The sequence below is a fragment of the Syngnathoides biaculeatus genome, chromosome 15 (assembly GCF_019802595.1).
Source record: "Syngnathoides biaculeatus isolate LvHL_M chromosome 15, ASM1980259v1, whole genome shotgun sequence".
In the NCBI taxonomy this organism is placed as follows: domain Eukaryota; kingdom Metazoa; phylum Chordata; class Actinopteri; order Syngnathiformes; family Syngnathidae; genus Syngnathoides; species Syngnathoides biaculeatus.
The window spans coordinates 2,501,565-2,528,969 of NC_084654.1; the positions used below are offsets into that span (position 1 = coordinate 2,501,565).

A 27,405-nucleotide genomic window follows, 5' to 3' on the forward strand; every position below is an offset into this window, starting at 1 on the left:
TACCATCTGGTGCGGATTCGGGAAGGAGATGAGTGGAAGACGGCGTTCAACACCCCCACAGGGCACTGTGAGTATCTTGTGATGCCTTTTGGACTGACAAACGCCCCGGCCGTCTTTCAAAACTTCATTAATGACACTCTCAGGGAATTTCTGAACAAGAACGTATTTGTGTATCTCAACGATATTCTAATCTTTTCATCAGATCTGAACTCTCACATCCAACAGGTCAGAGAGGCGCTCTGGCGTCTGTTGCAGCACCACCTGTTCGTAAATCTGGACAAGTGTGAGTTCCACCGAGCGTCCATGTCCTTCCTGGGTTTCGTCCTGGCAGAGGGGGAGATACGTATGGATCCTGGGAAGGTCGACGCGGTGCTGCGTTGGCCTAGCCCCGCCAGCAGGAAGGACGTACAGAGGTTCTTAGGATTTGTGAATTTCTACAGGAAGTTCATAAGGAACTTCAGCTCCGTGGCCACTCCTCTGCACGTGCTCACATCACCACGCAACGTCTTCGTGTGGTCCTGGACCTGCCAGGTTGCCTTTAACAGGCTTAAGGCAAGTTTCACCGCCGCGCCCATCCTCATTGTTCCGGACCCAGATCGCCAGTTTATGGTGGAGGTTGACGCATCTAATTCGGGAATCGGAGCCATCTTGTCTCAGAGGAGTTCCAAGGACCGAAGGATCCACCTGTGCGCACTCCTGTCTAGGAAGCTGACCCCGGCAGAGAGGAACTATGACGTAGGTGATCGAGAACTGCTGGCGGTCAATACGGCGTTGGAGGAGTGGCGGCACTGGCTAGAGGGCTCGCAAGTTCCGTTCATGGTCTTCACTGACCACAAGAACGTAGAGTACCTGAAGACCGCGAAGCGGCTGAACGCCCGCCAGGCCAGGTGGGCCTGTTCTTCACCCACTTCCACTTTACTCTGTCCTTCCGCCCAGGCTCCAAGAACGGCAAGCCGGATCCACTCTTGCGGATCCACAAGGGGGAGCGCACGGAATCAGAGGCCGCCAGAGGCGTGCTTCGTGTCCGGCTTCACCTGGGCGGTCGAGTCACGGGAGGCCCTGGGAGAGACACCGCCGCCCGCGGATTGTCCGTTGGGCCGCCTTTTCATCATTCCAATCTCTGCGGGGAGACGTCGTCAACTGGGCCCATACCAACAAAATGGTCTGCCACCCAGGTATGCCAAAAACGCGTTCAGTGGTCGAACAAAGGTTCTGGTGGCCCAACCTCAGCAAGGACGTGAGGGAGTTCATCAATGCCTGCCCGGTGTGTGCGGCCAATAAGACTTCCCGCCTACGGCCTGTTGGTGAGTTGCGACCCCTGTCCACCCCCTTTCGTCCGTGGTCACACATCGCACTGGACTTCGTCACCGGCCTGCCGCCCTCCCTAGGGAACACAGTGGTGCTGTCTGTAGTGGACCGTTTCTCCAAGATGGTACACTTCGTGCTGCTTCCGAAGATCCCGTCGGTCAAGCAGACAGCCCAGCTGGTGTTGGACGAGGTCGTCCGTTACCACGGCGCCCGCTTCTGGAAGGAGTTCTGCAACCTCATCGGCGCTTCAGCTTGTCTGACATCGGGTCATCACCCGGAGTCTAATGGCCAGACTGAGAGGATAAATCAGGAGTTGGAGACCAGTCTTCCATGTCTGGCATCCAGGGACCAGAGCATGTGGAGCCAGCACATCAAATGGGTGGAGTATGCCCACAATTCTCTACCCTCCGCCTCAACAGGTATGGCTCCACTCCATGTCGTGCATGGCTATCCTCCGTCCCTGTTTCCTCCATTGGCCACAGACTCCGCGGTCCCGTCAGCCCTGGCCGTGGTGCGACGCTGCAAATGAACCTGGAAGCAGCTCGGAGGACACTGCTGCGCATGAGCAGCACCTACAAGTCTGCAGTGGACCGCAAGAGAAGGGGCGCACCAGAGCTCAGAGTGGGACAGCGAGTGTGGCTCTCCACCAAAGATCTTCTGCTGCGGACGGTATCCCGCAAACTTGCTCCCAGGTTCATTGGCCCGGTCGCCGTCTCGCTGAAACTGCCCAGGTCGATGAGGGTGCACCCTACGTTCCACGTCAGCAGACTTCACCCAAATCGCACTTCGTCGCTGGCTCCTTCGGTCAAGCGCCCCCCGACCCCCCCGCATGGTGGAAGGTGGGCCGGTGTATACTGTGCGCCAGCTGCTGTCTTCCCGCCGCAGAGGAAGGGGGGTCCAGTACCTGGTGGACTGGGAGGGATATGGCCCGGAGGAGCGCTCCTGGATCCCCTCCAGCTTCGTCGTGGACCGCTCCCTCATCAGGGACTTTCACGCGGCTCATCTTGATGCTCCTGGGCCGTCCAGAGCCGGCCGTTGAGGGAGGGGGGGGGTACTGTCATGCTCCTGGCTTCCTGCCCAGGCTGGGCGTGGCCAGCCAATTAGTCAGACCACACCTGCACCTTGTTACAGCTGATGACGCCCAGTATATATAGGACTTTGGGGACGACTTGTCCTCCGCTAGATCGTCATCCTTGATGCCTCATTCCCGCACTCCTGTTTGCCTGACTTCTGCTCTACGTGTACCGACCCACGCCTGTCCACTGACCACCCTCGTAAGCCTGCCGTACTATTACTTCTGCCTGGTTTGGACTGCCTACCTGAACACTGACCTTGGACTGAATAAATGTTTCCTCTGCACCGTCTGCGTGTCTCTGGAGTCGTGCATTTGGGTCCGCCCTCGTGCCCCGTTCATGACAATATCGGGCACTTTTCCGAGCCGCTTGTCCTCAAAAAGGTCACAGCAGTGGTGGAGCCTATCCCAGCTATCATCAGGGAGTAGGCAGAGTACACCCTGAACTGGTTGCCAGCCAATCAGAGGGCACTAAGAGACAAACGACAGTCGGACTCACAATCAAACCAATGGGCAATTTAGAGTCACCAGTAATGCATGTTGTTGGATTGTGGGAGGAACTCGGGGTGCTCGGAGAAAACCGGAGAAAATGAATCACAACCAATTATTTAGCTCTGTGTAATAATGATACCATTGCAAGATAAACTGGAGTAAAATTAGCACATCAGACCATGAGTGTACTGTTTACCCTGGTGCCCATCAATTTTGTCAATTTATCACACAAATGATTTGAATGCACTTAAAAAAAAGTATCTGTGTAGCTGAGAAGTACATCAGTCACACAAAGGGTTTGAGAGTCATGCTTGTTCCAGCTGTGTGTAGAAGGAAACGTGTCTTGGGAATGCCTAATTCAAAGTGTCAAACTACACCATGGACATAGCCCTGTTCCTTTTTCTTCAACTTCATATGAAGCAGCAGCCTCCATTTATCTCAGCCAATCTTGGCCCAGGTCTGGTGACACACTGGGACTATGGTTGTCATCTAGCCCATACATTATGTCAGTTAAATTGGATTTCTTTATTAGCTTGATGATAGCTAGTTCTAAATTTTTTTTGTTATTGCTGTTTTTTTTGTTTTTTCTGTCCATGAGAGAAAACACAAGCTTGAACGTGGGAATGTGTAGACTCTCCCACTTGCTTCCTTTAGAGGGATAAAAGCTGTGGTAAAATACATAAACCTTTGAGCAGAGTGTATCCAATTTCTGGGAAATATTATCTTTATTACTATACATATTATCACATGACATAGAATAAGAAAAGTATTTGAAAACCCTGCGATTTTCCAAATTCTACCACCTTGAAATCATCGAGGGATCTGCAATGTTCACTGTGAGAAACATTAAAAAAAAAATCCAGAAATCACAGTGTATGCGTTTTTAAATAATGTATTTCTATGTGACTGCTGCAAATAAGTATTTGAACACCTGACAATCAGGAAAAACTCTGGTCCTCAAAGACCCGTTAGTCCGCCTCACCCCAGTCTGTTCATTGGCCCTAAAGGCCACTCAAAGCGAGGAGCTTGGCCGAGCACTTCAGGAAGTCGGGTAGGATGCCAAGCACCAGGGTCCCTATGGGGGCACTCCGGTGGATGCCCACAAGGTGGATCCCAATGGCAAAGCAGGATCCAAACAGGAATAGTTGAATAGCTCTGGGCGAAGCGCCGCCGAAGTGTGGGGGAGAGGTGGCGGCTGCTGCTACTGGTCAAGCACCGCTGACCTGGAGGAGTGAGGCGGTGGCCACTGCTGCTGGTCGTGCACCACCGAGACATGGGTGAGAGGTGGTGGGTGCTGCTCGGACACCACCGAGACATGCCCGAGAGACGGAGGCTGCTACTCAGGCACCGCCGAGATCACTGTAGGCCAGAAACTGCCAAGGCATGGTCAAGAGGCGGCTGCTGACCAGGCACCACTGAGGCAGGAGCAAGAGATGGCTCAGGGTCGAGGTCCACCGTGAGATGAGTAAAAAGTGGCTTGGTGTCAGGCCCCGCTTAGACATCAGTCCGTAGTGGAGGGCATGGGCCAGGAGCCAATGAGACATGAGCACATGGTGGATGGTATGTGCCAAGCACTGCCGAAACAAGAGCATGTGGTGAACGCTGAGGCTAAGATGCAGACAAGACGTGGACATGGTGGATGGCATGGACACCACTGCCGAAGCAAGACCAAGAGAGGGGTTGCTGGTTGGAAGACATTGAAAATAAAGCGCGAGGCAGCGGCCGTACGTCACATGCTGCTGCTGGAGAGTGTGGCAGCAGCTACGGGTTGAACGCTGCTGCTGGAGAGCACAATAGCAGGAGCAAAGGTTGGTCGCCGCGGACCTGGTGCCAAGGAAACATGAACAAGAGGTGAACGCCATAGGTCGGCCGTCGCCAGAACAAAAACAGAATGCGGCGGTTGATTAATGCCCTTGGGGATTTTTTTTCGTCACGAATATGGTATAAGGGGTAGGACTCAAATGCAGAACTCCAAGGCAGTGACTTCATTTTGATTTTGAGGGTGGTTTATTCCAAGCAGAGGTCATACAGATAAAAAAAAAAATATTTCATACAATTTAGTATCACTGTGATTTTTTTTTAGTTTTATTGAATGAATGTTATCTATTGTATGATATCTGCTGCCTCTTGGCTTTTGAAAAAGAGACTTTATCTCTCAATAAGGTTTTTACTTGGTTAAATGAAGGCTGAAATAAAAAAAATAATACCCTCGACCTGCTGGACTGTGTGGTTATACCTTCACCTGTCAATCCACAGAGCTGAAAATGGGTTCACTGAAGTCAACTACTGCCTGAATATTGATAACATGTGCCGCTGTGCTTATGGTTTGTAAGTTATTAACCTTCCAATATATGTGCATGTGTTTGTGTGCTCAGTTGGTTGTGACTCTGGTTGCGATGGGAAACTGGAAAAGGATTGGTTCCACACGTATTTGTGTGTTATAATACTGTCTCAACCTCCAATGTATTCCAGATGTTACAGATTAACATATCATTAACACATTATTGCTGTTGGTGGAGCCCCAACTGTGAACCACAAGTACCAATCTCAGAGATGGCAGTGTTTGATTCTGACTTGTTTCTTTTGGCTACAGGCCATTGGGGGCCTCAGAAGGTTTTTAGGGACCAATTTCAGATACCTGAGACTCAAGCAGTGAGTTTACAGTAGCATATTAAGAAAGTATGGACTTACATACAGAACTCATTTTGTACGGTAGACTGTGGGGCATTAGTTTTGCCAAAAATGTCATTTAATGTAAAAGTAAGTTTCTTTCAGCTTGTCCCGTTAGGGGTCCCCACAGCGTGTCATCTCAGATGAACGCTCATACATGTTTGGCACAATTTCTTACTTTTTTTTACACCGGATGCCCTTCCTGACACAACCTCTCTTGGGGAAACTATCATTTAATGTGAAAGCCTGAATAAGAAAGGTAAAGAAAGCGTTGATAGTGCATTAAAGATTAATAACATTTCAAAATAAATTCAATTCAACATACGTGCAAAATGATTTGAAATTAGACAGCTATACAATGAAAATGACTCCGTGTCAATGAATTGTTACTTGTGGTTATTGAAATAAAATTTTTCCCGTTATATAGTCAACTTCATATTTAATTTGTATTAAACAATATCTTACATTTTGTCTATTGCAGTATACCTTTGAGAATTTCGCTTATCAATCTGTGCAGTGATTAAGACTGAATTACAATAATGTAATCCCTCATTTTTTCACGATTAATTGGGACCAGAATCACCTGCAAAAAGTGAAAACCCACAAAGTGGCAGGGGATGTATATTTATGTGGGTACCAGAAAGTTTAAAAAAACAATATTAGTAAATTGCATATTTGAGACAAAAGAGGTATTTTGTTAAATATTTAACTCTCAAACATTATAAATATAATATATAAAATATTCCATCCATCCATTTTCTTTGCCACTTATCCTCACAAGTGTCGTTGGGAGTGGTGGATCCTATCCCAGCTGTAAATGGGCAGGAGGCGGGGTATACTCCCTGAGCTGGTTGCCAGCCAATCGCAGGGCACATAGAGACAAGCAGCCACACTCACAATCACACCTAGGGGCAAATTAGTGTCTGGTGTATGTGATGGATCAAGTCCTTTTTGCTGTATATTCCTCGTGCTTTCCCCCTTTACTATTAATAAACAGGGTTCATGACTGGTAGGTATGGATATGGGATTGGGATTTGAAAAGGATGGAGACCTGAGGTGTAGGGGAACACGTGAGTACATAGTAGGGATCGCAAAAAAACGCTTATTTTTATAACCGGTTTTAACCGAACAGCTGTGGCAAAAAAACGATTAACCGGTTTTAAAACCGGTACCATTGTGGTGTTTACATAATTCAACCGCAGGACCTCGAGTTGAGGTGCGGGGTTCCGCACGGACTGTTTTTGTTGTTGCTCTTCCGTAGTGACGAGTTCACAGAGTTCCCCCCGTTATGCGAGTAGTGTTTTGATGTCTGCCAAGAAAACAAGTTTTGTTCCTGTGTCCCCGACTCTTTTTCTCCGGCGCTACACCATCAATCGTTAATTTACTCCGCGGGAATGGGGTAGTTTGTCTACAATATTGACAAACAAGCTTGTTGAATGTGCCTTTCAACAGTGCACTCGTGTAAGTTAAGTTTTTGTTATTTTTTTGGTAAAAATGTTTTAATGTTAACATTCTTCTTTCGGACTTTCAGAAAGGCCATCAAAGTATACCGAGTGTTTCCTCGATGCCATATTTGATGTTTCTTTGATTTAACTGAATGTTCTTTTGAGTCCAACTTTACTCTAACAGCGAAACTTGAAAAAAGTGGAAATGATAACCGGTTATTTGTAACCGGTTGCGATCCCTAGTTTGTATTGACTTATCTGATGTAATAATGTGGTGTTTACATAATTCACCCGCGGGACCTCGAGTTGGACTGCGGGGTTCCGCACGGACTGTTTTTGTTGTTGCTCTTACGGAGTAAAGGTTCACAGAGTTCCCGCCATTATGCGAGTAGTGTTTTGATGTCTAGCAATAAAACAAGTTTTGTTCCTGTGTCCGACACTCCGCCTCTGACTCCTTTTCTCCGGCGCTACACTGGTGACCCCGACGTCAGTCCCGGCGTTTTCGAGACTGAACCGAACATCGCAACCGTCATCCTCAAATTGCTGGAGTTTTGGGAGACGTCCGCGGCAGCGTGGTTCGCGTAGTGGGAGGCTCAGTTCGCCCTCCGTGGGATCTCAGATGATTCCACGCGTTATTATCACGTTGTCTAAGCCCTTGGGAGCTCAACGGCGGCCAGAGCAGTGAACTTCATCACCTCTCCCCCGGCCCGAGATAAATATGCTGGGGTCAAGGCTCATTTTCTCAAGGTTTTTGAGCTTTCACGGCTGGAGCGTGCCCGATGTCTGTTGGCTATTAATGGACTGGGGGACAGCAAACCTTCCGAAGTCATGGAAATGATGCTAAACCTGCTGGGCACGGAAGAGCCCAATTTCATTTTCATGGAATTGTTTCTCAGGCACATGCCACCGCATGTTCAGACGGCACTCGCTAACAGTACTGTCACTGAGCCCCGGGCCCTGGCCGAGGAGGCCGACCGTTTCTTCCTGGCCACCCAGCGCTTCTCCCCTGAGATGCTGGCCGCGACGCACAGTTACTCGCCTCCGGGCGCGGGGGTGGCATCCAGCAGGGGCCCTATCGCCACCGACGGCTGTGATGGCACAGGCTTGTGCTACTTCCACGGCTGTTTCGGTGCGAAAGCGAAGAGGTGCCACGCCCCTTGCAACTACGATGCGTCGGGAAACGCCAAAGCCCACACTCCGCAGCGGCCGTGAGTGTGGGCACGAAGAGCCGGCTGCTGTTCGTCAAGGACACCCTTTCCAGGCGCAAAAATTCCTTCGCTGTCCCCGAGAGGAGGTTTGACCACGTCAACGTCGACTTGGTAGGTCGGCTTCCTCCCTCGCACGGTTTCACCTACTTTCTCACCATGGTGGACAGGACGACCCGCTGGCCCGAAGCCGTTCCCCTCTCTTTGACAACGTCGTCAGACGTGGCCCGGGCGTTCATCGGCACATGGGTTGCGCGCTTCGGGACCCCGTGCGACCTTTCCTCCGACCGTCGCCCTCAGTTTACCTCTGAACTCTGGAACGCAGTCGCTAAGAGTTTGGGGGTCAAGCTGCACCACATTACCGCCAATCACCCCCAGGCGAACGGTCTCTGCGAGCGGTTCCACCGCTCCATGAAAGCAGCCCTGCGTGCCGGCTTGACGGACGGCAACTGGTTGGATAAGCTCCCGTGGGTCATGCTCGGCCTCCGGTGCGCCCCCAAGGAGGACCTATTGTCCTCATCTGCCGAGCTCGTCTACGGCCAGCCACTGCGGGTCCCCGACGAATTCATCCCGGACGTCACAGCGCCCTGGTCCACAGCCAGGCAACGGTACTCCCTGCTGTAGGCCGCAAAAGGGTTTGCGCCGGTTCCCACGTCGCAACATGGCACCCCAGCTGCCCGGCTGCCCCGTCACCTGCGCTCTCCGGATTTTGTGTTTGTTCGTCATGACGCCCGCCGTGGACCTCTGCACCCCCCATACAACGGGCCATTCAGGGTCCTGGAGCCTGGAGAGGGGATAAGAGCCTGCTCGTGGACATTGGCGGCAGACCCGAGACTGTTTCCGTGGAAAGGGTCAAACCCTCGCACCTGGACATTGCCCAGCCTTTGGGGTTGGCCCTCCCCCCACGCCGGGGTCATCCCCTTTTGCCCTGTGCCCCTGCGCCTGCCGGGGTGCCCTTGACCCCGCCGGGGCCCTTGGCCCGTGACCCAATGGATACTGCGGCCCCACCCCCCTCGGCCCCTACAGTGCACACCCGCCAGGGTCGGGTTGTCATCCCTCCACGGCACGAGGATTTTGACTATGGGTGAATTCTGGGGGCGCTTGGGTGGTGTTTACATAATTCACCCGCGGGACCTCGAGTTGGGGTGCGGGGTTCCGCACGGACTGTTTTTGTTGTTGCTTTTCCGGAGTAAAGGTTCACAGACTTCCCGCCGTTATGCGAGTAGTGTTTTGATGTCTAGCAAAAAAACAAGTTTTGTTCCTGTGTTCGACACTCCGCCTCCGACTCCTTTTCTCCGGCGCTACAATAACAACTAGACGGTGATTATTGTGGAGACCTCACACACACTAAAGTTATGACTTCAAAAACAAAGGTTGCAGCCTTGAATTTTCACTATTTAGGATAATGTACTCTGGTAGCACAGTTAGTTGAGAGATATCTATAATTTTTAAATTGTGACGTTTTTCTCATTTTAGTGTATTTGTTAAGTAATAATTTCTTTAGCAAAGCAAATGTATTTGTATAGCTCATATCATACACAATGTAACTCAATGCGCTGTACATGATTAAATACATTCAAATACAAAAACAAAAACCTTTGAAATGAAAAAGTACAATTAAAACTGCATTTAGTCAAAGAAATATCCCTGAAAAGTGGAAATACTCAAAAATACAAGAGAAAAAAGATGAGTTTGTAACCTGGTTTTAAAAACATTTACACTTGGGGTTGACGTTACCTCAGTTGGCAACTTAAACCTTAATATTATTATTTTTTTGCAACATAATAGCTAAATGCTGCTTCACCATGTTTCTTTTGGACTCTGCACTCCATTATTAGACCTAAGTCAGATGATATCAGAGCCCTACTAGGTTTGTATTCCAATTGCATTTCTTTCAGGTATTCAGGACCTAAACCATTGATTTGTAGAGCAGTCACAGAACTTTAAAACCTATTCTAAAATTGACTGGTAGCCCCTGTAAAGACGCCAGAATTAAAGTTTTATGCTCTGACTGTGTTGTTCTGGTCACAACAAGAGCTACAGAATTCTAAATAAGCTGCAGCTGTTTAATGCTCTTTTTGGGGAGTCCAGTAAGAAGACCATCATTATAGCCGAGTGTAGTTGAGATAAAAGCATGGATGACCTTCTTCTTGCCATTTGGGTTATTGAAACGGTTGACCTCACTTTGAAGGTTACCGACTGGAACATGTTTCGGCTTGAGTGTTCTGTGCTAGTGTATTTTGTACTTTGGAATGTACTTGGTTCATTGTCGATGGAGATGTGTCTTTACTATTCACACCTGATGTGTCTTTACTATTCACACCTGAGGGATACTGTTGATTGACCTCAGCCCCTGTTTGTCCCGCAACAGGGACTGGTAGCTTTTTAAACATAGACATGAACTTATTGCTCATCATTCTTGTCTTCTCCTGCGACATAAATGTAGTCAGCTGATTTTGCAAGCTTGCCACCTGATATCTCAAGTCCTCTATGGCACTGACACTGATCTCATTCTTCTCTTCTGCCCTCTAAACACGCGCATCACTAAACTGCATCTGAGCTCTTTGTTTTGTGATGCCAATATGTTTTTTCATTCAACAGAACTTTGATTAATGAAGTCCTATGGGGGAACAAGCCAGTGCAATCTGTAGGCCAGTCCCGAGTCCAGAAAATGCAGAGGATTGCGTCAGGAAGAGCATCTGTGCCAAACAAATATGTGTATTCATCTAAAGAATACCATACTGGATGGGTCGTGGCCCGGGTTAAGAACGCCAGCCCCTGGCACCGTTAACCTGCAGGACTTCGGTGGAAATTCAGCCACTGTGGGTCGAACACAAAGAAGAGGAGGAAAGCGGATTCGTTGGCAGAAGAAGAGGAATACACAGAGCATACAAGTGAGTGTAGGGACTTTGAATGTTAGGACGGTGATAGAAAGACCTCAGGGGTTGGTTGACATGATGATTCAGAGAAAGGTTGCTATATTGTGCATCCAAGAGAGCAGGTGGAAAGGTAGTCAGGCTAAAAGTTTAGGAGCAGGGTTTAAATTATTTTACCATGGAGTAGATGGGAAGAGAAATGGAGTAGGGGTTATTTTAAAGGAAGAGCTGGCTAAGAATGTCTTGGAGGTTAAATGAATCTCAGATCGAGTAATGAGGCTAAAATTTGAAATTGACGGTGTTATGTATAATGTGATTAGTAGCTACACTCCACAGGTAGGATGTCACCTAGAGTTGAAAGAGAAATTCTAGAAGGAACTAAATGAAGTTGTTCTGAGCATCCCAGACAGAGATAGAATTGTGATTGGTGTGGATTGTAATGGAGAAGTTGGTGACAGAAACAGGGAGGACGAAAAAGTGATGGGTAAGTACGGCATTCAAGAAAAGGAACTTTGAAGTACAGATGGTGGTGGACTTTGAAAAAAGGATGGAAATGTCAGTAGTGAACGATTTTTTTTTCCAGAAAAGGCAGGAACATAGAGTGACCTACAAGAGCAGTTGATTTTATTTTGTACAGACGATGTAATCTGAACGACGTTACTGACAGTAAGTTAGTTGCAGGGGAGACTGTATCTCAACACCAAGGAAGATTAAGAAAACAAGCGAAGAGCAGAGAACCATGTGGTGGAAATTAAGAAAGGAAGAATGTTGTGTGGCCTTCTGGAAAGAGGTAAGACAGGCTCTCAATGGACAGGAGGAGATCCCGGAAGACTGGACTACTACAGCCAATGTGATCAGAGAGACAGGCAGGAGAGTACTTGGTGTGTCTTCTAGTAGGAAAAGGGAGAAGGAGACTTGGTGGTGGAACCCCAAAATACAAGGAAAGAGATTAGCGAAGAAGAAGAAGTGGGACACTGAGAGGACTGAGGAGAGGCAAAAGGAATACATGGAGATGCAACGTAGAGGAAAGTTAGAGGTGGCAAAGGCTAAACAAGAGGCACATGATGACATGTACACCAGGTTGGACACGAAAGAAGGAGAAAAGGATTGCTACAGGTTGGCCAGACAGAGGGATGGAAATGGGAAGGATGTGCACAGGAAGTGTCACTGAGACAAAAAGGAAAAATTAAAATAGGTAATGTTATCAAAACTACAAATAATATTAATCACTTTGATAATAATAACAGTCATGAAAAAGGACCCAATGAAATATTCTAAATGACGAGCCCATAATTGTTCGATTTCCTAACCATTTTACAAGTCTTGTGTGGCGTACTCAGGAGGACCCATGCAAGGCGAAGTAAATATCATGGATGTTATCGAAATTAATTTTGAGTTATGTGTTATGTGTGTCTATATTGTTATTGGAGTTATTACTTCTTTATTCTTCTTTTTATTTTCCTTTCTTAAGTGTCATGAGCAAGGCTGGAACACTGCCAAGAGGGACGTGACCTGGCCACTGCTCTGGGCAGTGCCACCTCTGGCACACATCACAGCTGTTGCGCATTTGGCACTCGATTGTATTTAAGTTTGGAGTTTGTCACTGGCGTTATCAGTTGGTTGCCTTGTGTCAGTTTGTTGCATTCAATGCCAGTAAGATTCTCCACCAATGAGAGTAAGTGTAGTGTTGCGGTATCCTCGTCAGAGCGATTCTGTGCCCTTTTGTTAATCACCTCCTATTATGTTCATTGGTTTGCCCCATAGTCATCGGACCTTGCTTTATGTCTTTTGGATCCTGCCTAGCCTAGCGTATCTGTACCTCTGCCTTGTTTTGGACTGCTTTTTGGAATCGACCAGTGTCAGGTTTACCAAGTAGACATTCATTAAACTGGACAAAAAGGAAGCAAAGACACCAGTTTAAGTCTCGCGTGGAGAGAAGAGAGGAACTGTCTCGTACAATTCACCACTGTACTCTCTGATTATCCTCTCCTCAGCACCTCTATTTATTTAGTTTTTCAACGCCCCATATTTACATGGATGTCACAAAAAGGAGACGGCAAGCAAAACAGTTGGAAACAAAGTGCACATGTTTGTTCATGTGCATGTGCATGTGTGGAAGATTGCTGAGTATATGAGTGGTCATCATTTCTTTAACAGGCAGCAGTTCTAACAGTTCTGATGATTAGATGTTTTTGTTCTTCCTATCTCCTGCTAGGCGGCTGTCACGTTATCTAGAACAGAACAAAGCATTTCTTAATTGGAAGCAGATGTATGATAATTATAATCATAATTATTCCTACAACCAGTTTTCAAAATAAAACCACGCCTAACATCATGCCCTCGTCTTGGAGTCCTGCATTTGGGTCCGCCCCCGCAACCTTGGTTTGTGATAGAATGAACTGGCCAGAACAGGACCAAGAAGGAAGGTGAGGCATTGCTGGGCACGTCGTCAGGGATGCCGCCTGCCCAAGGACCAAGTATCTCCTCTTCGGGTGGGCTCCATTATGTCGTCCAAGCCCCGTCTTTGTTTGACACTGACCAGTTGGATGATACAGAGGAGTCATAGGAGAATGTTTTGTGGTCAGATGAGACCAAACTTCAACTTTTTGGTCATAATTCCACTAACCGTGTTTGAAGGAAGACGAATGATAAATTCCATCCCAAGAACACCATCCCTACTGTGAAGCATGGGAGTGGTAGGATCATGCTTTGGGGTGTTTTTCTGCACATGGGACAGGATGACTGCACTGTATTAAGGAGAGGATTACCGCGGCCATGTATTGTGAGATTTTGGGGAACAGCCTCTTTCCCTCAGTCAGAGCATTGAAGATGGGTCAAAGCTGGGTCTTCCAACATGACAATGACCTGAAGCCCACAACCAGGAAAACCAAGGAGTGGCTCCGTAAGAAGCATATCAAGGTTCTGGCATGGCCAAGCAGTCGCCAGCCCTAAACCCAATAGAAAATCTTTGCAGGGGGCTGAAACCCCGTGTTTCTCATCGAAAGCCCAGAAACCTTATTTGCAGCTGTATCACACAAATAAATTGTTAAAAAATCATACATTGTGATTTCTGTAGCTGAAGACTCTGCAGAAAAAGGCAAAACATCCTTCAAAATCAGAGATTGAAGAGCTCTAGTGTCCCTCAGAATAGCAATGGGTTAGACTTATATCCCATAAGTGAAAACGAACCAGTGTGAATAAAAGGTAAATACTTCTCCAGAACTTCAGAATTTGAAACTTTATTGTCAGAAACAAAATTCTCCTCAGAACCACCTGGAAAGAAAGGCTGAGGTGCGACAGATACAAGAGCGTTTGGAGAACTAGTGGACTGATTTTTGTACTTGAGGTTTTTGCAATCAGAAATAAAGCGACCAGGCTTCTTACAATAAGAAAGGACCAGAGTCACAAGAGTCACTAGAAGACTTGGGTTAAGAAGAAGAATTTGACTGCTTGTCAGATGAATTTGAACCTGCCTTATCACCACTTGATGATAAATAATCGTTCCTGACAAAAAGTCCTTTTGCCAAAAAATCTTGGAATTGCCAGGAGACTGAAAAGCACTTCTGTGAGTCAAAAAATAATTATCTACAAAACTGCTGCATTATGTAAGGGATTCTATTCATCCAAATAAGTCCTGCGATCAGAATGAACACACTGCTTAAATTCCTCCATCAAAACTAACTGCCTCAAATCCTTAAAATCTGAAACTCCCTTTGAACTACACCACCTATCAAGCAAAGTTTCCTTTTGCCTAGGTAACTCTAAAAAGCTCTTATTTTCCTTTGTTTTGAATACTTCTAAATTTCTGATGGTACGCCTCGGGCACTAACTCATAAGCTTCCAGTAGGGTCTTTTTTGACAAAATCATAATTAGAACTTTGCTGGACAGAAAGGGCCAAAAATGCATCCTGAACTTTTCTCTTTATGACTATTTGCAATAGCTTAGTCCATGATTGTTTAGGCCACTTGAGGTTTTCAGCAACTTTCTCAAAGTGGAGGAAGTACTTATCAACTTCTTTCTCATCGAAAGGAGGGACCATTTTGGCATACCATGTCATATCAAAAGATGAAGAAAGAACTAAATCAGAGGATCTTTCAAGTTTTTTAAATTCAATCTCTTCTTTCCTTCATCTCTCTTTTATAGTCTTTGGTTGTAATTCCAGTTTCTTCAATTCCATAACATCTGAAGGTTCCTCATACAAAGGCCAAAACATCTGGAACAAAAATTTTCTCATCAATGTAATGACTCAGAAGAATTTTCAAAATTTGGAATTTCCTCACAGCAAAAGTGGGAAATATCTAGCAAGTTGCAAAAGATCAGACTTGCGCAAAGCACAGACTGATTCAGGGGTAGGGGACTGAATATACTGCTCAACTTTATACTCAATTTTTCTGGCTTCACAGTTTAACTCTGGACGAGCCATCACTTTTTGTTACGTGTGAATTTAAAATAAATGTACCTACTCAAACCAGCAAAATATGACAAAGCAGTTGTATTGCTTTTAAGACAATTTAATCACACACACAATACATCACAAAACAAAATAGAAGTTCAAAGACCAAATAGATAGAATAATTAATGAAAATAAGCATAAGGAACCATACTGGATAATAAAATGGATCAGATATGATTCAGATTTCCACCCAACCGGTTTGACATAAGATTCAAACAATGGGCAGGAAAGGGGCTCAAAATACACAGTGATCTTTACGAAGGGGGTGCACTTCGACAATTCCAGGGACTAAAGAATTAATTTAGATTAACCAATCAAGACTTTTATAGATTTTTGCAATTGAGACATTACTTAGAGAAAATAATGAAAAAAGAAGAATCAGAAACAAATCTGTGTATGGTTAAGATATTCTTTCTTATAAGTCAGACCCAGGGGGTGGAAACATCTAAAATTTATGGAATATTACAGGAGTTAGAGCAGGGGTGTCAAACTCAAATTCACAGTGGGCCAAAGTTTTAAATTGAACAAAGATTGAACAAATGAACCTTTTAATATGGAACCAAACAAGTGTGTAATACTTGTAATACTGGCAAGCCATCTCTAATATTAATTTGAAATTCCCTCGCGGGCCAAATATCATTAAGGCCAGAGTTTGACACCTTTGAGTTAGGGGATGATGATTCCATATATACAAAAGAGAATTGGGAAAAGGAAAGTAACATTAAACTGCAAGTGGAAACTTGGAAAAAGATCATCTCCACCCAGTGGAAAAGTACTTCTGGTCTATCCTGGAGAGAATTTGGGTGGAAAAATGTAGTTAGATTTTTTTAAAGTTCCAGCTCAGAGGATCTCGCCGGATGCAAGTACCTCCTGCTGGAGAGATTGTGTAGAGAATAAGATGACACATTTTCATATGTTCGGGGACAGTCCAATCATTTTAAAATACTGGAAAGACATTAAAAAAACATGGAAATAATTATGAAAGTCAGGATTCTATTAAAGTTTGGAATTAATACCGGACACTGTCAAGGTTCCAGAAAATGAATAAATAATATGAGTATTTTGTCACTTGCAAGCAAAAAAGCTATTACAATGAAGTGGTTGATAAAGAATACTCCCACAGTTGAGTATTGGATTAAAGTGGTTCAAGATATCTTTAAAATGGAGAAGTTAACTTTCATCTTGAGGCAAGAACAAGACAAGTTTGAGAGACATTGGGAAAACTGGACATGCCAAAACATCAAAAGATGTTTCTACATAATGTGAAATAAAGTTGATCTTAATTTTGTTCATTGGTTCCCACCATGTTAAAGAAATCATTCATATGTTCTCATTTTGTACATACCGTAGTTGGTTACACATCACCACCTAACTTGTACCTTTGAACTCATTGTCTTGGAAACAGATGTCATCAATCTAACAGATGTAATCAATCTAACAGATGTAATCAATTGAACAGTCACACACACTCACACACACACTCATCATGTGATTCACTGAATAAAAAGAAGCTGCAAGGGGACACAAGTTGGAGTTGGTAGGAAGCAGGGAGAAGTCCTGTCGCTCCCCTTGCAGCAAGTAAAACTTGAAGCCTTATCTGTTCGCCTTCTTTTAAAAGAGAGTCAAGGTTTTTAAACCTGACACACCACTTATTGCTTTTGTTGTTGTCGTCATTATTATTATTATTATTATTATTATTATCTTTCCTTTTTCTTAGCATGTTGTGCAGTGCATTTTTTTTAAACTCATAAGTATTGCATCTTGCCTTGTTGTCAGAACAGGTATCACAGAAGGATTCCGATACCAAGAAAATTTAGAATCACAAACTTTTTTTACTTGAAGCGAATATGCAAATCACTGAACATAGTTTTTGGAACATTTATTGTAAGGTGCTTTGATAATTTTTCTTCTTTTTTTGACTACTATGATTATTGTTATTGTTTTGAACTATGAACTTGTTTGACGATGACCTACTAAATCAGATAATTGGACATGAGAGAAACCCTCCTATTCTGTCATTTATAAAGGTATTATCCCACTGTTAATGAATATAAATTAATTTTAGTTTTTATTTTTCTCTGAAGCCCTATAGCTATGTGGTTAGAGCATTGTTTTGGTAAACCAGGGGTGTGAGTTCGTATCTCACTTGGGCCCTCTACTCTCCCCAAGAGGGGTTGCGTCAGGAAGGGCATCTGGTGTAAAAACTGTGCTGAACAAATATAAGCATTCCTCTGAGATGTCACACTGTGGTGAACCCTAACGGGACAAGCCGAAAGAAACTTACTTTATTTATTTATTTTTCTCTCCCTTTCTTTTTCCCCTCTTCCTTCTGCTTTTCTTTCTTTCTGTTTGAATATAAAACTGTGGAGGGAAAAAACACCGAATAGTCACAAAAATCGAACAAATGTTCCCAAACAGCAAATGTTCTTTCCAGCGAATATTTCAAGTGAACGAATCTTCCAAAAATGTCCAAAAGACAAAAGGCAGACTGCAGTGTAGCGTCCGTGTACTTGTGTACTTGTCTGAAGGCAGCAGTGGTCGTAAGAAGCTCCCATTGACAATCCTTCTTGTCCTTAAATGGGCACTTCAACTGGACCATAAAATACATAGGTTGTTCGATTTTTTTTTTTACCGAAAAATATAAGTATGTATTTAAGTCCGTGCACTTTGACCAAGTTTCCCGTATCTGAAAATGCCTCCTTTTGTGTGGCTGATCTCTGACATCACAGCAGAGGGACACAGCTGTGGTGGGACAAGCTTATAGTCGTAGCATCGCCTGTTGATGCCGAAGAAAAACCCATTCGTTTTGAGAATTCCTCAGTTATTGTAAGCTAAAACTAAACCGTAAACATGGTGTGTGGTTCAGTTTTGTAGTAATTTGAATTATTCTAGTCACAGTTTACATTATTTTCCCAAAGACCCAGGCCTCAGAAGACAGTGGGTAAGGTTTCAGTGGGTAAGCCCGCCCACATAAAGTACCAAAACTGCGAAGAGCTTTTGTAAAAAGGCCGGTTGCAGAGGCATGTTGATCATCTTTTATTTCTTGAAAACTGTTGTGATGGTTGAATGAAAGAAGCACGTTGTTCTTAGCGAAAAATAATTTATTACCGCAAATCGTTTGACCATTCTCAACAAGAAAAACAGGATAATATTGTGTACAAATGGCGGCACGGTGGAGCTACTGGTAAGCATTGGTCTCACAGTGCTGAGGACCTGTGTTCAATCCCAGCCCTCCCAATGTGGAGTTGGCATGTTCTCCCTGTGCCTGCGTGAGTTTTCTCTGGGCATTCCAGTTTCCTCCCACATCCAGAAAACATGCAACATTAATTGGACACTCGAAATTGCCCCTGGGTGTGATTGTGAGTGTGACTTTTCTTCATGTGCCCTGCGATTGGCTGGCAACCAGGGTGTACCCTGCCTCTTGCCCGTTGATAGCTGGGATAGGCTCCAGCACTCCCATGACTCTTGTTAGGATAAGGAGCTGAGAAAATGGATAGTTTGATACAAACCTTTTATTTGTGTGTTTATTTATTTGTGCAGTGTGTTTTATTTTAATAATATACTATAGAGCATTAAAACAAGTAGTATTACATACTAGTCACTCATAGAATAGGAGACCTGTGTGCAACTTATCAAAAATAATTTGTGCACCATGAAATAAAACCTGTGCTTTATTCATACATTTTTTTCTCATTTTATAAACTTTTAACCTTATTTCTCTATATTAATTACAGAAGTTGCAGGAAGCATCTTCTGCACAAGAGATTGACATCGAACAGGCAAATGCTGAATCTCCATCTTTGGTTCAGTACAAAAGTTGTCAGAATGATGAAGTGCCTGCTCACGAAAAAGGAAAATATATCTTTCTGACAGTAGAGAGAATACTGCAACATGTATTTCAACCTCAGGTGGCCTCAAGATGCTCATATTAACAAAGCAAATAAGCATTCAGTGAAAATGTTATGAGAGAAACATATTTATACACAATGTAAGAGTATTACATTCAAGTTCAATGGGGAAGTTAAGATTTTACCAATGTAAATACCTCAATAAAGTACGGTAATTTCTCAAAAATAATGTGCCCTGTTGCTCAGTGGTTAGAGCATTGGTTTGGTAAACCAGGGGTTGTGGATTCGTATCCCACTGGGGTCTCCACTCCCTGAGAAGGGTTGTGTCAGGAAGGGCATCCGGCGTAAAAATTGTGCCAGACAAATATGTGCGTTCATCTGAGATGAAAAGCAGTGGCGACCCTGAAAGGGACAAGCAGAAAGAAACTTGGTATTATATTTAGGTATGGATGAAAAATGAAAAATACAATCACAATGTATGGTCGTATACAGGTACATAGAGTGGTAAAATATGCATACATATACATTTCGATATGATATTCAATGTCTTATTTGTAGGGATTTGCGAGTTTGGACCCTCCGCGTGTGCACGAGTCGAGGAAGATATGACCAATGATGAGAAAAAGTTCATGGCAAATGGATTTTTTACAAAGGAATGTGCAATACAGATGTCCGGGTCTTATCTAGGTATCTGCCGCACACGAGACGTCTGTCTTCTGGCAGGATAGCCATAGAAGAAGACAAGAGCTGCCCGGTAACACAAGGTTTTTATATGTATGGGTCCATGGTAAAAGTGGCTGACCCCCGCAGTCTGGTCCTAGGCCGGGATGGTAACTTTCCGCTCCTTAATCTGGTGTCGTTTGTTCCACAGCAACGCCTGGGAAAGGAGGATGGCACCAGCCGGTTTTCTGCGTACGTTCGACTCCACAACACATCCTTGTCTGATTAGCAAATGGAAAACACTTTATCTGTTGATTAAATGTTTATGGTCATATTTAAGCAAATAATGAAAGTGCAATAAAAGTAAAATAGTCTTCATTCCCTCTCTTGATCTATGAAATAGATCACAAAAACAAACACGAAAATCCCCAAAGTAACACTTCAAGAGATATGGAAAACATTAAAACCCTCACTAATCGTCCAAGCATACCTTTTAACAAGATTCAGAACACTCGTAAGCTTTAAAGCTGCAGGACAGCAACAACTCAAATACAGCAAAACATTTCTAAAAAACTAATATCAAGCAAAAAGTATCAGAAGGGCAAGGGCAATGCAATCACGGGGCATGTTGACATCATGACAATCAGGAAGCGTTGGAAGTTTAGTATCATTTTCAACAGTAAAATCATCTTGAGGAGTGTGTCGTGGCGGGGGTCTAATGAGGACATAATTACCACGCCCATCAGCTGGGGCACCAGTCGCCTTTTCAATCAGACGCGTTAAAAGAGAATCAATACACGGAATGCAACAGCGTCGACAGAGGGTGAGAATAGAGGTGAAGAAAGCCAGAGAGACGAAGATTGATGAAATGACACCCTTCCATTTACTAAACAAATTCATCCAGTTATCCCACATAGACGTGTCAACATCAGAGTGTTCCTTCATTTTCTTAGTAAGGGTTCTAAGTCCATCTATGGCCATAGTGAGGCGGCTGCCAGGTTGGGGGTGATTCGGGAAACACCTCATTTCTTGACAAACAGAGCATCCACTGCAATTCTTATTTGGAAAGCCATAATAGATGTAATCCTGAATTGCTCATGCCCAGCTTCAAGTCCTTCCAGGGTGAAATTACCCAAACGTTGCACATTATAATGTATGTAATTGATACAGTTGACATTTTCGTTTGGAGCAATGGGGGAAAGAGGCTTCTTCAGGGATATCATATACTATTTGATATCAGTAAATAATTTTGAATTCTGACCTGACTGTTGTCTATGTCGGACCACAAACTATCCAGTAGGAGACACTGGTGTAGCACCATAAGAAAGGACACGCTGGAACAGCAAAAAGAAAAAAAAGATTTCAATTTAAACCCACATCTCAAAGCTTCAAAAAGAGATCATGATCAGATTGGCCTCAAAGACAGTCTTTTTTAAATTCTTTATTAAAAGATGTGGAGGGGGGACCCTTGTTCTTCCCACCCTTTTTGGACAGTTCTGTATTGGCCCTGACCCAAGATTTTCTGTTAAGCAATACACAATTGAAATGATTGAAGCAATTGAACCTGAAATTAGATCCAACTACTGTACATGTCGGAGCTGTGCAAAGCAAGTAGGGTGTGAAAGCCCCGTTAGCCCATAGAGGCAAAGGTGATTAAATTTTCAACAAGCGAGACGATTACACAAAAACAATGTTGACAATTTATGACAAATGAATAGTCCATGAAACATGAAGGAGTAATATCTAGTGTGTCGGTCTTTACTGTGAAAAGCCCACCGAGAGGAATGGAGAGATCTGACTCAAATCAAAAGCGATGAGCATTTTTAGTTAAAATACAGTTCTGATACTCTGACTGCTATTTTTTTTTTAGCTATTATATGTTATGGGCAGCACAGTGGGCAAATGATTAACACATCTGCGTCACAGTTCTAAGGACTGAGGTTGAAATCCCCCTGTGAGGAGTTTCCATGTTCTACCTGTGCCTGTGTCGCCCTGAGTGGAGTTTTTCATGGGTTAGCTTTGCTTGGGTGGGTTTTCTCTGTGCATTCCTGTTTCCTCTGACATACCAAAAACATGCATGGTAGGTTGAGTGATGACTATACATTGCCCGTAGGTGTGAACATAGCTGCAAATGATTGTTTATATGTATCCTGCAATTGGCTGGCGACCACATTAACGTGAACTCCGCCTCTTGCCTGAAGACAGCTAGGACAGGCTCAAGCATGCCTGCGACCCTAGTTATGATCAATGTTACAAAAAATGGATTGATGTTATTATGCTTGGGAACTATTTTAATGAAAGCAATAAACCCATTCGTTAGGTTCTGCTGAAAATATGTGTTCATCTCTTTGCACATGGAACTTGATTTTGAAAACTGATACAAGTTTGGAAATAGCTGGTTTAGAACACAAATGCCTCTAACTTAATGTAATGTAAAATTTTAAAAAATAAAGAAAAACACCAAAAGCCACACAGCTTTAAGAGAATTAGTACCTGCGGTACTTCCAAGCATCCATCCATTTTATGAACTGTTTATCCTTTCATAACCTCATAGCTCAGTGGTTAAACCATTAGTTTGGTAAACCACGAGTTGTGAGTTCACTTCTCACCGGGGCCCCCCTCCCCAAGAGGGGTTGCGGCAGGAAGGGTATCCGGCGTAAAAACTGTGCAAACCAAACCAAATAAGAGCGTTTGTCTGAGACGCCGTTTTAAGAGATGACACGCTGTGGCGACCCCTAATGGGACAAGCCAAAAGAAGGAGTGTTTGTTTTAAAACCTGTTGGAAAATACACACAAATATTGATTACAAGTCAGAGGATTTTCCAGAAAACATAGAGGACCAAGTAAATAATAAAATATTCAGTATTTGACTGAAATCACAGGATTTGGTCTTAATATTTAAAAGACTTTTCAAAACCTTCTTAATTTCTCTTCATTTGGTGTGCAATGAGTTTGCTGCCAGGAACCATATTTTACTGAATTTTTGTATCCAGTATTGCCATTTTGTATTTAGTTTACTGACTACATATGCTTTACTGTCATTGTTTTTCTTGTGTTTTCGTTTTGTGTGTGTGTGTGTGGGGGGGGGGGATGTTTTGGCCACTACAGAGAGGAGCAGTTCAATACATAATAATTTGATTCCAAAGATTTATTTTTCCTGAAAAAATTGACCCCTACACCCTCATTTCTGCAGTGATGGCTACACCCACGCCCACAGTAATGACAAAACAATGGCACTCTTTTCGAAACTGGAACTGAGTGTGTGTCAGCTATCTCCCACGTAGGGCCCCTTACAAATTGCTGATTACAAGTAGGACTTCCAGAGAGATACATTTGCTTATGTTTATTTATATTAACACAACTGGAAATTCTTGTATATTTTGCAATGACAGTTTGTGATCTGGAAATCTCCGTCATGGGATCCATAACTTGCAAGCCCTTTACCTTGATCCAAGATGCAACAAGTTAAACTTGACGTTTTCTGGATAGAAGTTCTGGCATGACTTCAACACAGTTGATATTAAAGGCAAGAATATACTGTGCGTGTGAAGTTGGCTTTCACTTGTATTGTTTAATTATATACAGCCTTTTGTTTGTTGATATTGTACACATTTAGTTGTACGGGCGGTCTTCCGCAAGTCTTAATCCATCGTAGACACTTCGCCATCTGTGTTTTAGGCTTTGGAAAATGGATCAACCGGGCCCCTTGTAATCTAGCAGGATAACTTTCATCAGATTTACACGTTCCCCAAGCGCATCTGAGGACCATTTTCTTCGTAACATTAAGTTTTCCAAGTGCATGCGACGGACAACCAGCATTGCTTGTGGGACAATATGGCAAAAGGGGCGTGTCAAGCCAGGGGTTAAGACAATGTGGCTATCTGATTGCTATTATGATACGAATGATTAGCAGGTCGGGAAGGTCCATTTGTCGAAATATTTAGTGGTGAAGAAAACAGTTGAATCATGGTGACGAGTATGTCTACCAGGTGTGTTTTGAGTTTTAATGAATATTAATTTAGTTTAAATCTCTAATCTGTGCACCTGGCCCATTAAACGTACTAAATATTTGAAAGTTTTTCAAAGAGGTAATACAATAATAATTTTCCAAAGTAACTAATTATATCCATGATTTGCTCAACACTGATTGAAAATGAATGTTAATTGAACTCTTACTAATACACAATGGCAGTCTTCCTTTCACCATCATGTAATTTTTAATAAAATACAATGGTTAATTTGAAAAATATGGATGAACTTCTGTATCTCATCTGGTTTGCACCAGACCAAATCAACCCCCTACAACTCCTCACTGACCCCAGGATCTTTAGTCCTCGGAGAATGCTTTGATTGTGCGAAAGCTGAATCAACATTGAGGCTTGACTCCTGTCAGTTTGTTCTGAAAGGCCTCACACCAGCGGCAGAAGAGCAGGTGGAATAACTTCCAGAGATTCTATAACTTTAAACTCTCTGGAGGAAATGACCTGATGCCCCACAGAGGGATTGGAGGTGGGGGATCTGGAGAGAAAGACTGCCTATTTTCTCTGTTCATCTCTATAACCCTCTAACCCTAACCCAAGCCATTTTTCACAGAGGTTTGCATTTTGATGGTGAACAAATTTCTTCAACCTGCCCTCAAAAATCAAAGGTTGTCCAATTTGGACAAGTGGATTTAGATAAGTACTGTCTACTTTAGTCTAACCATATCTCTGCTTGCTTTACCTCTGTTGACATTTTTTTCTTGCTGAGAAGCTTGTTTAAAAATAAATAAATAAATGAAAAATTTAGAAGCAGCTACTACTGGATACTTTTAAACCTGTGGGACTATTTTTTTCATGGATAATCATCGTTGTGTGAGCGTGGCCTGCAAATTAGCACAAGCCTGTTGACCAGCTGTCAAAATGCCTCCCTTCGACTAAGGACTATCATGGACTACTGAAGAAGATGTCAATTCTGGAATCGAAAATCTGCCACTTTGAAGTCCATGTAAATGGACAGTTAGGAAATGAAACCACAATACTGGTGTCTCAAAATGGTGAGTAGAAGTGTGGTAACAGACAGCCACTTAGCTCAACAATGAGGACAGTGACTGCAGAAACAATAACAGATCCTCCAGCAGTTCTTCATGGAATTTACTGGGAGCAAAGCCCAAAGATATGTGACATCTAAAAAGGAGGACAGAACAGCACCAGGAGATTACGAAGGAATCCAGCTGCTCTGCTGTGCGGGCTGTCTCAACCCAGAGTGAGCGGCCATGGACGGTCGCAACATTGAAGTGCAAGAAAAAAGAATGTGAGACAGTGCGAAACATCGACATCAGACTTACAAATAGATTTTAGCCACATTTACAAGACCCTGGCCAAGAAAGCTGGGAATTTGTTTTTCAGTGGGAAAGAACACCGCAGTACTGTGTTTTACTAATGACACAGTGTCTGATATCTCTCAAAAAATCCTGCCAGTCACTGATCAGCACCCAACTATGAAAACTGTTATTATAAACACAGGGGCCCTGGATGTTCTTAAGGAGCAATCCAAGGGACTCAAGCGAGATGTCATTGATCTCCTAACAATAGTCCAATGTTTGTATACTGAGGTTTTTATTAGGGGACCTCTTCCACTTAAACAATTTGGAGATGAACGTTTCTTGAGGCTCTGTTAATTGAATAAGTGGTTGAGTGTAGTGTGTACTGCTCTTCCATGAGTTTCATTGATAATATCTGCGTTTTTGGAAGCATAGACATCTTTAAAAGTAGACAAGGAGTTAAGTTATTGGCTGCCAACATTTCTGACTGTTTACATCATTCGCCTCCCCAAAAAGAAAATGATAAAATTCAAGAACAAAAGGATCCAGTTGTTCCCAAACAATCGTCGGAACAAGAGACAAGGTGCAGACAAACTCATTTGGATCATCCAAACAATCAGAGGAGCAAATGACAAATGGGATGAGCCACCACTTTAAATTTCACACACTTCTTTCTGTCCCATTGGAGCCATCCACACCTCAGAATTTCCCTTCTATGACTAAGACAAACAAACAATACAGTAGATGTTGGCTCCCCCTCTGCAAGCCTGAATGCAATGTTAGATAAGATGAAGACTATTGTCAATGTTGGAGACCAGCGCATACCATGGCAAGATCTTCATCCCATTCCCCGTCGCCTGAAACTACCATCCATTAAGATACGAAAGGCCCCTCCCCCATCCATGAAGACTCTTATCTGTAAATCTGGCTGATATTTGCCAGACATTTCCAGAATAACTCAGACCCCGATAAAAATCAAAATTTTTCATCCCTGTAATTATAAGGGACACAATGTTCGTCAAAGAGATATGGTGGGAAAATAATCCCCTATCAAACCATTTCCTCCAGTTATCTGTGTGTAACTAGCTCTTTTTAATAACAGGTCACTCGTTAAAAAATCTATGTTGATTGATTACGTCATTATACTCTATAAATTGGATTGTTTGTCATTAAATCAGGGGTGCCCAGACTCTTTTACCCCAAGATCTACTTTTTAAGAATCCAGCCTCTCGCGACCTACTGACTGGGGGGTGAGGTGGGGCTTAGTGATGCTCGTAAAAACAGTTTCAAGGTTTATGCCTCCTATATTTTAAATACAGAATTTGCTTTTTGTGCACTGTATTGTGTTACATGTGAATTTAGACTAACATCCCGTTTGTTCAAACCAGCAAAATGTGACAAGGCCCTTGTATTGCGTTTCTGACAATTTAATCTCACACACATCAACACAACACAAACATGATAAAATAGCAAACACAAATTGGGCGTTCAAGAACAGAGTAGTTGAGCCACAACAGCGTATAGTCACCAATGTTGAACGAGTATTCCCAAGCAAGCAAATGTTCGTCCCAGTGGATATTCCAAGTTAGCAAAAGTTCCAGCTGGTTCAAAAACAAAAGACGGCAGGCATCTGTGTAGTTAAGTGTTCCAAGCAGCGTAGTTTCCCAGAGCAGCGTTGGGGTCATAAGATGAAGCCTCATTGTCCGTCTTTCTTGTCCTTATATAGGTAGTCATTGAAACATTTCAGACTTCCGCGTCACAAAGGACACAAAGAGGTCACCTCACTCGGACCCAAGAGCATTAAAGGAAACCGCGTCACATCATAAGGACTTAAAAGTATGAAAGGAAACAGTGCCACAAAGCTACGCATTATAACAACTTAGAAGCATAAAAGAAAAATAAAGAGAACAAAGTAAAAATACACACAGACACATAACAATTGTCTGTGCTTTCATCCTCGATCAGGCTGTGCCAAGGTGGAATTTTAACATGACACATCATCTCATCCTGCATTTTCAACTTTGGCTTTTCACTCAAAAAATAGAAAATTTCATCCAGTTTCGCCACTTTTTT

The 27,405-nt window shown here is 43.6% G+C and overlaps 1 long non-coding RNA gene across 1 annotated transcript; it reads right to left on the reverse strand.

Annotated features, from left to right (window-relative positions):
- Nucleotides 1–18,783: 18,783 nt before the first annotated feature.
- On the reverse strand, nt 18,784–27,021 carry LOC133513596 (uncharacterized). The gene is made up of 3 exons (XR_009798525.1): nt 26,861–27,021; nt 21,292–21,364; nt 18,784–19,772 (listed from the first exon to the last, which is right to left on the reverse strand). It is a non-coding gene; the product is annotated as an uncharacterized LOC133513596 (long non-coding RNA).
- Nucleotides 27,022–27,405: the final 384 nt, after the last annotated feature.